General features: G+C 38.6%; 1 long non-coding RNA gene and 1 other non-coding gene across 2 annotated transcripts in view; one reads left to right on the top strand and one right to left on the bottom strand.

Moving 5' to 3' along the window:
• Nucleotides 1-14,012, top strand: part of LOC125962809 (uncharacterized) — a 150,790-nt gene that overhangs the window by 116,111 nt on the left and 20,667 nt on the right. Inside the window, exon 2 of the long non-coding RNA XR_007474554.1 lies at nt 7,882-8,019. This is a non-coding gene — a long non-coding RNA (uncharacterized LOC125962809). The remainder of the gene's footprint in view (nt 1-7,881; nt 8,020-14,012) is intronic.
• LOC117195659 (U6 spliceosomal RNA) lies at nt 4,103-4,209 on the bottom strand. The gene has a single exon (XR_004475432.1). It is a non-coding gene; the product is annotated as a U6 spliceosomal RNA (small nuclear RNA).

The raw sequence follows: 14,012 nt of genomic DNA, 5'->3' as shown, positions 1-14,012 counted from the left end.
ACTAGTGCTTCTTGTCCCAGGTAATCAGTGAACAGTAATGGTCATGCAACAATTAGAGAATATGGTTAATTACCTGACATGAGGTTTGACTTTCAATGCCAGATAGCATTTTTAGTGTATTTTTAATAGACTTTATTTTTATGAACAGTTTTAGGTTCACAGAAAAATTGAGTAGAATGTACAGAGTTTCCATAAACCCCTCTCCCACCAATAGCATTTTTATTGAAAGTTTAATTATAGACTGAGGGTTACTTGCTCTTGTGTAATACAACATCTATTTTTAAAATTTTCTAATAGATGTTATCATATATGTCCTAGTTGAAAACATAAAAAATAATTATAGTATTAATTGAAGGAATCGATTCAGTGTATTTGTATTTCAGAGCAGTAAGAAATATTCATGAAACCTACAGAAAATCTGAATCATCAGAAAAACTAGTTTTAAATTTTTGTGTATGTTGATGATAGTCTGTTTATCAATGTACCTGTGAACATAAATGAAAATTTTGGATCAGATGACGCAGTATCCATTTCTATAATCTATGAGTTCTGGGATAGGTTAGAATACAAATTGTGACTCATTATAAAACAATTTTCACTTTTCATGGAAAAAGTGAATCAACATCTCTTGTAGAATGTATTTGATTAAGGGGAAAGTATTTTACAAATGAGAAAAAAAAACCCAAAACACTGACTGGCTATACAAATGTATTCACATGTTAGCACAAGCAAAAATTCTCAATTAACCAACACATCTCTTCAGTCCCACTAGACATTCCTCCCAGGACAAGCTCTTGCCTTTTAGACTACCAGTGATTGCTACCAGCTTTAGTGAGATCAAAAGGGCTGAAACTTAAACTAGCCATTCCATCTTGTTTCTAAAAACACAGCTCAACTTCCGATTCTCTGCTCTATAACAAAAGCACCCACCCTTTCCCTTGGGATCATACTACTGTGTTGGGGCCAACTCCCACGTCCCCCCTGTTCTCCTGTTAGCCTCTATGCAACAGTTTCAGACTTTCAGCAGCATAAGTCTTAGTGGCAATGTTTTGTGAACTTCAGTACCCAGTCCCTCATGAAATTTGGTTTGAATCTGTCAGTGGATATTAGGATGGATTTCATATTTAGAACCAGCACAACCATTGGTTACAAAAATTTTCCAGAGTGAGGCTTTTTAAAAGAATGTTTGAGAATTTCCAAGTAGAATTATTTGTTTTCTTTCCCTTTTATGGCTTTTGGCAGGGGAACTGCATAGTTTTAAAATATATATATTTTTCTAATTTTATTATTTTGAGGTCCTTCAGTATGATCTGTATGACTCTAGCTTTTGTGCATTAATTTTGATTTTTCTTGTGGCACTAATACATGGTTTTGTGTGTGTGTGTGCATAATATTATCCCAGAAAAGAGAAAAAATTAGTTTCACACAGAGATAGTGTGTACATGCACACACACACACACACACACACACACACACACACACACCTTGTATAATCATTATGAAGAATAAGCAGGACTTTAGGGTGCAGTCAGAAAGTGAACTTATTCCTTCCTCCCACTACACTATTTCTTTAAATCTCTTCAATCAACCATTTTTCTTCTGTCCCTTGAATATTCATTCACATCACTTTTCTGATTATTCACATATATCAAAGATGTACCCCAATCACTTTTAGATAGAAAGTCTCATTTCAGTAACTGTGGAATCTAGTCCAGTGTAGAAATCAGTGCTGCAAATTCATACCAAATGAAAGCTTCTCATCTCTACCAGCTTGTTTTGCTTCAGACCTGAAGCTGATGGTAGGATGAGAAAGGCATATCCATTCCTTAATTTTCCCAATGGGCCCTTTTACCCTCTTACCCACTCACAGAGCAGAATTAGAAGGAATGGAGAGGAGAAAGGAGGGTGAGAAGCAGGGAAGGTCTTACTGCTTGGCTTTTACGGGATCTGGTGTGAGTTTATTCTGGCTGTGCAGATTTAAAGCTCTCTCCCATGGTTATTTTCATGGGTTTCATGCATATTCCCCTCTTGACCCTCTGAACACAGGTCCTTCAACTCAGAACCTTGCCTCTCGTTCTGTTGGCTGCACTGCAGTTTCTGCATCAGAAAGTTCATTTCCAGTTTCTTTCTGCTGAGAACGTCTCATTTTTGCAGAATCTCTTTTGGGCAGGAAACTGGACAAGCTAGTGTAGCTACACAGGTTCCACATCTAGGTGCTGGGGGATAGATAGACAACTTTAACTGCACTCATGAGTAGTACCATTCCTCCTCAAGCTTGTCTTCCAGAGGCTACTATAGTTAGTCTCATGCTTTTAGACTGTTCCATAAGTATAAGTCACCAGCTCTTAGTGTCACATCAGCTTTAGGAAACACATATTGTGTGCTCTCCAACAGGGCTTATTTATTGAGGTCCCTTTATTAAGCTAAGAGGAGAAGAAAGCAACCCTGACAACTTTCCAAAGAAATACTCTAATTTTCAACTCACAGCCTCTTCAACTTTAATGTATTTTCAAGGGTTATAAAACCAGTTGCCAACAAGGTCTTCTTCAAGCACTCTCAAGCATTCTGTGGGCAGCTAGCACCTTCCTTTGGGTTGTGGGGAGTAATTCGCTGCTGTTGTTTTGGGGCTTCAGTGGAAAACGAGACAGAAAATTTCATTTAAATATTCTGTTACAATGGTGTCATTCACTTCCTTTTCTGTCTTATTTACTTTTTCCTACTCCATCTGTTAATTTCTAAGAGAGTCTAACTTTGCTCATGATTTTATATATATATATATATTATATGTAATATATATACTTGTATTTTCTATTTCAAATATCAGCAAAATGGTAATCACATAACCTATGTGTTACCATTTCTGTACATAATTACATGCCATTACTTTGTTAGTTGTTTGAATAAATGTATCTTAAATCTCTTTAATTAAACCCCAAGCTCTTTGAAGCAGAAACCTTGTCTTGTGTGACACTTGTGCTATAAAAATTTGGAGGAAAAATAAGTTGAGTGAATCATTCTTTCATAAAACTATTATGGAATAAAAATATTGTAGCTTAATGAAAACAACATTCACTTGGAGTTACTACGCTGGAGTTTGACCTCCAAATAGCGCTGTTCGATTAACATCAATTAGGTCTGTGGGTTTTGGCAAGTCACCTTCTTCTCTATACCTTAATCTCATTTTTAAATGAGGCGTTTTGCTCAGATTATCTCTAAAGTTTCCTCACTTTTAAAATTATGTTACTTTTGAAAAATAAAGTCTGTTTCAGAAAAAAAAAAGAATATCTCAAAATCCAAATTTGCTCAAATAAAAAAGGGAATAAGTTAAAGCATCATTTCAAGTCTTATTCATAAAAACCTCTAATAAATTTATTTCCTTTTTTATATTTGAGTGTGTTTTCCATATGTTTGAATTTACTGTGTACAGGTTAGATTGTGAGATGATTCATCCCTGGGACAATTCAGTGTCTTAAGGTGTGGTCTTGATAATCGGCCTATTGAAATTTGACTCTTAGTAACATGTGTCAAGTAAATACTTTCATAATATGATTTTTAAATTCCAAATAATTAATATTAGATGAATACAGCAAAAAGCTCTTAGAAATAAATCACATTGGACCACTTTTAAGAAATACTCTTAAATCAACTTCAGACATGAGTTCTTATAGCTTAGCCACCAAAATAATAAGCACTTTATCAAACCTCTCTCTTCATAATTTGCACTCTTCTAAGAATTATTGGCCTCTAACAACATTCTCAAAGAGCTACCAGGCAGGCTATTAAAATGCAAACTATGGCAAATGTGCTCAGAATATAAAACAAATTGTCACTGTTTGTTTACATCCATTTGCACAATGCATTTATTTTATTTTATAAATAACTGATAGATTAGTGGAAAGAATACTTAACCTGTCATGATTCTGAAGAAAAGGGAAGTGTACCTTTAATAATCTCAGAGGAAAATATTTCCCGGAGATTGTGAGTATCTAACATATTGTGCTATCAAAAGAAATGATTTTATTTTACATTCTTTTTTTTTTTTAACATCTTTATTGGAGTATAATTGCTTTACAATGGTGTGTTAGTTTCTGCTTTATAACCAAAAAATATGGAACGCTTCACGAATTTGCGTGTCATCCTTGTGCAGGGGCCATGCTAATCTTCTCTGTATCGTTCCAGTTTTAGTATATGTGCTGCTGAAGCGAGCACTTATTTTACATTCTTATTTGACATTTATTTGGGGTTTATTCAAGAATTCTTTGAAAAACTGCTGGCATATTTGGACCTTTAAATACATTTAAGTAATGTTTGAAGTGATCGTTGTAGGAAATAGTTCGTGTTTTAGATCCAGTTGGGATCAGGGAAGGTTTTCCTGAGGGGAAGACATGAGAACAGAAACGCAAAGGAAGTAAAGGAGTTTTCATGTGGACATTCAGGAGAAAAGCATTCTTGACCTCTGCATGAGAAAAAGGTGTGGGGAGACTCTGAAGTGGGTCTGTGTCACGTGAACTCAAGTAACAGCAAGGAGACCAGTGTCACAGGGGCAGAGGAGCAGAGGAGAAATTTGAAGAGCTAGCCAGAGGCCACATTTTTAAAGTTTTGAGGGCATGGTTAGATTTGGATGAACAATGAGAGGCCACTGGAGAACTTTAAGGAAAGGAGTGACAAGGCCCCTTTTGCTGCTATAGGGAATTGAAGGGTAAGAGCAGGGAGAGATATTAGGGTCGAGTACCCATGAAGCATTTGTGTCAGCTGGGGGCTTCTGAGACACAAATGCCAAGCAGGATTAGGTGTTGCAAGACCTAGCTAAATAACTGTGAAGGATTAAAGGACAGGAAGCAAGGTAGGCAGGGAGAGCCTTCAGACAGCAATGCAAATGAAGACCTATGAAAGGAGAGGGAAGATCAGACTGCAGCATGGGTCTGAGGAAGTATTGGCCAGCCCAGTGGGGGTCCCTTAGTAAAAGTTGCTCTTTAGAGGAATCCTATTTTGAGCAAGAGTGAACCTGTTCTAGTTCCCCTTGCCCTGCTACTGAGCCAGTCGTTGGAAGAGCCCAGGGAAGAGTGGCCTTGGAGACAGAAAAGCATGGCAGCTGGTAGCTGTCAATCACTGTGCTCCTTGAAGGGAGATCTGATCAGGGCACCTTCATGGCCACCACAGTGTGGGTGGTTTGGATTAGTGGTAGTTGTGGAGGTGGTGAGATTTGGTTAGAGTTCTAACATATTTTGAGGAAAGCAACAATAAAATTTACTAAAGGATAGGATGCAAGGTGTGAGAAATTTTTGACTTGAGGTATTGGACAAATTATGACAGTTCCTGAAATAGAAAATATTTGGAAGAAATGGGTTGCAAAGTCAGGGAACTAGCAGGATGGTGGGGAAAGAAAACAGTTTTTTGTTTGTTTGTTTTTTGCGGTACGCGGGCCTCTCACTGTCGTGGCCTCTCCCGTTGCGGAGCACAGGCTTCGGACGCGCAGGCTCAGCGGCCATGGCTTACGGGCCCAGCCGCTCCGTGGCATGTGGGATCTTCGCGGACCGGGTCACGAACCCGTGCCCCCTACATCGGCAGGCGGACTCTCAACCACTGCGCCACCAGGGAAGCCCAAGAACACAGTTTTGTACGTGTTAAACCTGAGATGATTAATAAGCATTCAAGTAGATTTGTTAAAATAGGTAGCTGGATAAACTTCACAGGGCTGTGGGTATTAATTTAGGAGCCATAGGTGGGTAAATGGCTTATAGAGTTATAAAGGTTTTCTAGACGGTGAGCACAGCTGGAGAAGAGAAAATGGTAATTCATGAGTCCTGGGTGCTTTACAAGATCTAGAAACTGGAATAAGGAAAAGGATCTAGCAAGATAGCAGAAAGAGCCAGGTTGGAGTAATAAGTAGTATATATAAGAAGTGAGGCTCTGACTCAGAGATCGAGCCATGCAGATGAAGAGGAAAGGACAGATTTGAGAAATATCCATCCAGGATAGTCAAGTAAAGGAAAGACTTCAAGAAGGAGGGAATGGTCAGTTGTTTTAAATACTGAGGAGAGGCTGAAAGGATGATGACCTCTAATGAATCAGTGGGTTTAGCTCTATGGAGGTCAGTGATGACACTGACAAAAGTGGTTCAGTGGAACGTTGGATGAAAGCCTTATTGACAAGAATATAAGAGAGAATGAGAAGAAGGAAGTGGAGACAGTGAGCATAGAAACTGTTTTGAGGAAATCTGCTATAACAGGGAATCAGAAATGGGAAATTGGGATTGTCCTGCCAAGGGAGAGGTTTTTGTTTTAAGATGGGTGATATTATGGCCTGTTTAGATGCTTTTAGGAATGATCTATTAGAGCATATTTTATGGTCCAGAAGAAAAAAGGGGAAAACTACCTGAGCAGGATTCTTGAATATTTGAGAGGGATCCAGAACATAAGTGAGACCAGTTTGGCCTTGGAAACAACAAAGGTCATTCATCTATTTTAAGCAAAGTGTACAGGTCAGATGCAGTTAAACTGATTTATTTGGTGTTAGAAGTTTGTAGAAGTTCTCTTCTGAGTGCTTTTAAATTTCTCAGTGACATAAGGATCAAAGTCATTATTAGAGAAAGAGCTGTAAAGCAGGCATGTTGGAGGTTTGAGGAAGAAAGGTATGAAAGTCATTTAGGAGGGAAGGACAGTAATTTTGATAAATAAATTTAATACTATTGTTGGACAGTCCTGGGTATCCTCTTGAAGTTTATTTCCTCACATTTAATGTGAGACCAGACAGCGTATGTAGTGTTTTTCTCCATTCATTTCCAGTTACTTGGATGTTGACAAGTAATTGGCATAGGTTGTATTTAATTATTGTTGTGGTTTTGCTAAGCATATATGACATAGGAAAAGGGGCAAGGAAATTGAGAGTAAAGTAAGGGAGTAATTATGATGGGTATGAGATTTAAGCTGGGTTGTGAAAGAATTGAGAGCATGAGGATAGGATAAATGGAATGTGGGTTTGCAGATTCAAAATATTAAAATGGGGGTGGGGATGGAAAGTGAGACAGCAAGAAATTGTTCAGGGAGTGGGATTCTTCCTATTAAGATCATGGAGGAGATGGAGTGAGTTTGGGGTATGCAAAACGTCTAGGAAATGATCGTGGAAGATAACGTGGAAGCCTAGAGTAGTGGAATAAAGGAGGACAAAAACCAAGTGTCCTGGATATTGGTAAGATTGTCTACATGGATAGAGAAATCACCAAGAAGAGTGCTAGTGAGAAAAATAGCAGGACAGTGGCTAAAATTATCTATGATTAAGAGGATTATAAAAGACTGAGGATTGTGACAGAAGGTCTAGTCTCAGGTCATGAGCTTGAAGGAATCAGAGCTTTTAAACAGGGACCAGGGAAAATGGTCTTGAGGTGCCCAACAGTGCATAGGATGTCAGAGGGAAAAGCACTCATCTCTTGAGGGTGTATTGGTTTCCTAGAACTACTGTAGCACATTACCACCAACTAAGTGGCTTAAAACAACAGAGGTTTATTCTCGCACAATTCTTGAGGCCTGAGGTCTGAAATCAGTATCAAGGACAAAATCAAGGTGTGAGTACGGCCATACTCCCTCCAGTGGCTCAGGGGAGAATCTGTTTCTTGCCTCTTCCAGCTTCTGGTAACTTCCAGCATTCCTTGGCTTGTGGCCACATCCCTCGAATCCTTGAGGTCATCATTCTGATCTCTGTATGCCCCATCTTCATACTGTCTTCTTTGTGTGTGGTAAAATTTCCCTCTGTCTCCCTCTTAAAAAGACATACGTGATTGCACTTAGGGCCCATCTGGAGAATTCAGTATAATTGCCCCATCTCAAAATTTTTAACTTAACAACATCTGCAAAGACTTTTTTTTCCCTCTTTTTCCCTCTGTAGGTTATGTTCACCTGTAAAGGAAGATGAACAGTCACCTAAAATGTGTCTCCAGTGTCCAAGACTGATGATGCCACACGCAAACCAAGAGGATATGAAAAGATCCACTATTTATACAGTTGAAGTTTCTGAGAAGGGCAGGTAGGACTCTCAAGTAGGTCTGAAATGGCCTGTAAAGCAAGGGAAGGAGACAGGCCTGAGTTTCTCTTGTGGTTAGGGGGTGGGGCCAGGGTTGAGTGAAAACTTCTGTGTGCAAGAAGGAGATCATGTGATGTGACTTTCCCACCAACGCCAACAGAGGGAGCGTTCATTCTGCCTTATCAGATTTTCCAGGTGTGGATACAAGTGAAGAATGAGGGGTGATGCTTGATAACTGTCAGCAGTCGAGCATCCAGAAATGAGGTCAGACTCCTTGTTACCATGCCAGGTAGCATTCCCAGGTTCCAGAGATTAGGGTGTAGATGTGGTGTAGGGGTCAGGGGAGGGGCATGGGTTATGCTACGTAAGCATTGTACTCTAGTGACGATCTAGATTCAGGTACAATCAGAAATTGAAGGAAATGTTACAGAAGTTAATCCTATAGGAGGTTTTTAATGAGCCGAAATCAATTTGCCTATTCTGTCGGTTTTGTTCATTGCTTTGTTCCCAACTTCGACAACAGTTCCTGGAATATAGTTGGCATTCAATACATATTTTCTGAATGAATGAATGGATGAAAAATGGACATCATTTCTGATAAACAGAAATCGTTAGAAAATAACAGCAGAAGGTTGGACTTAAAGTTTAGGCATTTTCACAAAGTACATACACATTATTATTTTTTAAATGTTGTATAGTGGAAGGAAGAAAGTTTGGAGCTGGCGTATTACTTTGTGGAATTGGGTTATATTCTCACCCATATACTGACCCAAGGAATGAACTCTGATGACCAGATCGAGAATTCTGAGGCAGAACACCCTGCTTCTACCTGACATAGCTGTGTTTTGTTTATCTTACCATTTTCTGTCCTCAAGTCTCCACACAGATGGTCTTCTGGCCAACTACTGTGTTGTAGATTGCTGCTCTGGCTTCCTAACCACTGAACACTTCATAGATAAGAATCACAAACAAAAAGTCTCCCCAGCTGTAGTGCGGAAAGGAAAGCTGATTTTAAAAAGCAATTAAGACATTACGTGAAAGACACACACACACACACACACACACACACACACACACTCCCTCCCTCCCTCCCTCCCTCCCTCCCTCCCTCCCTCCCTCCCCAGAGATATAATATCACAGGGGCTCTAGCTAGAAGGTATTGGACCCCTGAAAGGTTAGGGGAAGAGAAAGATAATTAATCATAACAATAAAGTAAAACCAAAGATGTTTCTTGCACATTCTCTTTTTATCCTCTAGAGATTAATTACAACAAAATATAGCCCCTGTGTCTTCATGTTTTCTCACAGTGGGCAGCCATTTGCCAAATGACTCATTTCCAAGGTGTTCCACTCTATTTCTTTCCTCTTCAGAAACATCCAGGAAATGATGGCTCAATTGCCCTTAGCCAGTCTTTTTAGCCATTCCTATGCCTTGTGAGATAGCCCATCTTGAATTCTTCTTGTTCAGTGGCTGCTAAACAAAAAAGTAAGCTAGGGAACAAACATGTCATCTCAGCTGTCCTTCCCCACGCATTCAGGGATATAAGCAGTTCATTTCATCATACAGGGTGGGTGCGTTGCCAATGAGAAGGTGTCCATTACCTCTGTCTTGTTCTTCTGTCCTGCACATCATGATACCATTATTTGACTCCTTTAAATCTGATGAAAGGAGGAAGTCTGAGAGACTTGTATAGAGGCTTCAGTTCTATTGCTTGGCATGATACACGGTGATAGTTTCGGTTTTTGTCCTCCTGTCAGTGTGTCAGTATCTTCCTCAGGTGAGTGACTTAGCCTCCAGGGCATGCCCCAGACCTTGGCCAGAGTTTCTAGAGAGAAATCTGCTCTAGGGCTTGCTCACGGGCTCAGAGAATCTTTCAGAGCCTTCAAGGTTTCAGTTTTCTTTAGTCCTGTTCTGCCCTCTCTTAGTTCCACATGATTCTGTATCTTCCTGGTTTGCATTATTGGTTTTCCCTTTTCATTTTGTCCTGCTCTGGGCTTTCTATTTGTGACAGCATGGGGTTGTCTGAGCCCCAGCGCTGAGTCTTACATCCTGATCCCTTTATATGTTTGGCATTGTGAATCCCTGGGGTGAAACAGGGACAGTTTCTCTGCAACTGCAGATTGAAGAGTAGCAGTCATGAGGGAAACGATGCCACACAGGCCCTTTCAGAGAAGGAACAGTGTTGATCCAATCACAGCATCTGAGAAGGTAACAGCCCCCGCAATGTAATCCTTTGTAGACAATGCTTACAAATATCTACTCTTTTATTACTGTGTAGTAAAGCAAAGTCACTATGAATGGCCATTTCCCAATTTAAAATGTCTTGTTTTGCTTGGTCTTCTGTGGTACTTTGGCCACTGGTTATGTACAAGGATTTCAGCTATTCTATTTTCAAACAACCATGGTCTTTTAGATCTAACTATCAATTTAATGGCGCCAGTGACCACCAAAACAAGGAAAATTACACAGTAAGTCTGTCTTTCTTTCAGAAAGGGAATCATTTTGCATTCATTGTGGTACTGGGCATAGTTTTTTCCCTCAACACTTCTGTAACCATCATTTCACACAAGAGGGCGAACCAGGAATGCAAAGGCCATTTTATTTTCAGTGTCTTGCTTCAAGTAGGGAAACTTTCTATAGCATCATTTTTAGTACAGAGTGAACCAAGTAGAAAAGAATAGCTTTCCAGAAAGAGAAAAAAGAGAGGAAGCCTTACGATGGTGATGAATGATGTGCCCGTGGAAAAGGAGTAGACACACAAGCACCCAGGAGCGTTTATACCTCGGAGCTGTGTGAGGCTTTCATTTGCTGGAGTTCAAAGCACTTCAGAATAGTACTTTTATGGAATAAGGAGAAAGGTAGCATGAAGGAAAAATTAAGGAAATAAAATGTTACTTGATTCAACTGTATATTTTGAGGGGAAAAATTATGATTGAATCGTACCAATGGAAGTTTGGTTTAAAAATCCATTACCTAAGATGGATGAACATTTTCAGGGCCCCAAACTATGTGGTAGCAGGACAGGACAAAACAAAACAAAACAACTGATTGTACCAAAAAGGATGAACGCTTATATTGTTGTCATTAGTTATTAGGTGCCTTTTAACCTAGAAAGGAACTAAACTTGATTTCAAAAATAGCTTCATAACAAGGTTTTAGAGGCTACAAATTTGAAGTTTGAATAGGCAGAGTGAAACTATTCAACTACTCTCCCTGTAGTGTAAAAGCTCAACAGACATTTACTGCATTCCAGTCTCCTAACTGATACTCTTCTAGGTCCTAGAAATCCAAAGATAAATAAAAATATGGTACTTGACTCTGAAATGGTTCCAATGAATAGAAGTGACAGACACATAAACACATATGTGACGTATAAACAGTATTTTTCATAGCATGGGATATGTGTTGTGACAGCGATATTCATAGGTGACTCTATGAGCAGAGAGGTGCACTTATTTCAGCCTGTCATGAGCGTTCAGAAGAGCGTTCCTAAAGGAGATGGTCGTTGAATGTGGTTTTGAAGGAGACTGAGTCTGATACATGAAGACAAGTGAAAAGAGTGTTTCTGACATACGGCAATGTAAGCAAATATAAAGAAAGATGAAATAGCACAATATATAATCAAGGATTAAAAACAAGCCACTGTTACTAGTTTGTGAAGCTCATTGGGGGAGTGGTAGGAAACTGCAGCTGGAGCTTGCTTTGTATGCCATGCTAAGGAACTCAGATTTTATCCTCCTTGATGCTACTTGCCTCCAGACATTTTTGATTACACATCCATTTTAGTAAAACTTTTCTGAACAGTCACCTCTAGTATATCTACATGTATTTATAAATTTCATACATGTTCTGTTGTCTGTGTATTAGATATTAGTAATTTATTTCATTTTGTGGGATAAAATAAAAATATGTGAAGTTTCTAATATTTTCTTCTACGTCCCAATTGTCTTTTCAGTCCCCTTGAGGACAGTCATCTAGGTTGTTTACAGGTTTTTTGGGGGAGGGGGCGGGGAGGGAGTGAGGTGGTCCGATTTGCCTTTTCTGTCATTCATTCTGTCCATGTGTGGAGGATGGAGTTGTGGTAAACAGGGTTGATGAAAGGAAGGCTAATAGCCAAGGTATTACAATAGAGCAAGCAAGAGAAAGTGAGGCTCTGACTCAGAGCAGTTGTGGAGATGAAAAGAAGGTAGATGTGAGAAATATTTTGGTGTTGGAATTGACAAGTCCTGCCCATTGAATGGGGGTGAGGAGTGGGTCTGAGAGGTAAGGGTAGAGGGATGGGAGAAGGAAATGAGTAAATTTTGTTTGCGTGACCAGAAGAATATTGGTGATGTTGAATGAGACAGAGAATTCCGTGGATAAGCAGATTCAGGGGTAAGAAATTGAACTTATTTTCATAGAGATTTGTTTCCTTTCAATTTTCTCTATCCACAATCTTCCAAAATTTGTTGTTTTTCTACTAAACAACCTGTATCATTCTCCTTTCTTTCAGTGTGAATACATTGTCTTTCTCTTGCAATCCAAGAGCCTCTTTTCCAAATGCCTTCTTGTTATTTATAATACGTCTTTTATTCTAGTATTATAGATGAATTATTTTCCCTAATATATTATTTTAAGTCAGCACAGGCTCTGTTACTGTTTAGAAATAAATGACCTCATAGTTTTCGTGGCTTACTATAAATAAATTTACTTTTTGCTCATGTAATTTCACTTTATTTCATGTGCTTTTATCCCAATGTACATTTCAAAGTGGGTCCCAGACCAAAATGACCATTCAAGTGCAAGTGATTTATTTTATAGGTGATCCCAAGAGAATAAGAAAGTGAGACAGGGAAGAATAAAAAAGCCACAGAGCCTCCATTTTCAAGCGAGTTATCACTATGGACAACTGGAGTTTAATCTTCCTGTGGAACTCTAGATGCCAGAGTGAAATATGCACCTGAGTACTCCCACCCAAGTCTCGAGGGAGTTGTGATAATCATAAATCAATTTCCATCAGCCATTGGTTGAGGCTGCACGGTTGCACATATTCTCCAGTATTTTAGGTCTAGAGGGAAAGTGGCCAGAATAGCTTCAGAGTCAGAGAAAAGCCTGCACGGAAAAAATTCATGTGCTGGCATTTGTAAGTCGGAGAGGACTACGTTGATGTGGTGAGGGTAAAGGGATATGGAGATAAACCCACTAAATCCATCAAGGAGTAAGCAAGAAGTGAACAAAGAAATAGGAAAAAACACTGTTGAGATAATTTAATAATTTTATTTTACCACTATTTCCTCCAAAATTTGGCTAACGCCTCCTTCTGTCATCTACTGTGATAGCTAATGTGGAAATTTTACAGCATGCATTAACTTGAATCACACATTTGTAGTTACCAGAACACATCTTACTTTTTATACCTCTGTGTTATTTCCCCATTTATCCCCAATTTCTCTGTGTATGAAATGACTCATTTGTCAAGACCTACCTTAAATGAGATTTCCCTAAACTTTAGTCAAAATCAATCACTCTGTACTGGGTGCTCTTACAGAATTTTACCCATACTTTCATTTTGTCATCTTATCACATTATATTATAATTTACAATCTGCTTCTTAAAAAATTGTGAACATCCTCAAGATATGTATCATTTCTTACTCATTTTTACCTATCCTGCAATTGTCACTCAAAGAAGGTTTGCACACATAATAAGCAAATACATAAATAGTCACAACACTTATTCCCTTGCAGTTAAGAAAGCTAATCTTCACATTCTTCAATGTACTTTTGGAAATGTCTTAATAAATATTTTTTGTAAATATAGAGCATTATTATTATATATGTTAAGGAATTTATCATTATATAGTTAACATATAAAATCACTTATTTTATCAAATGAGCATGATTTTCAGAGTTATTTAAGAGAAAATTAATTTTTTTAACTTATTTTATATTGGAGTATAGTTGATTAAAAATGTGTTAGTTTCAGGTATACAGCAAAGTGATTCAGTTATACATGTA

Source organism: Orcinus orca, chromosome 21 (assembly GCF_937001465.1).
Source record: "Orcinus orca chromosome 21, mOrcOrc1.1, whole genome shotgun sequence".
Classification (NCBI taxonomy): domain Eukaryota; kingdom Metazoa; phylum Chordata; class Mammalia; order Artiodactyla; family Delphinidae; genus Orcinus; species Orcinus orca.
The sequence above is the reverse complement of the archived record's forward strand: the minus strand, read 5'-3'. Positions and strand labels throughout refer to the sequence as shown.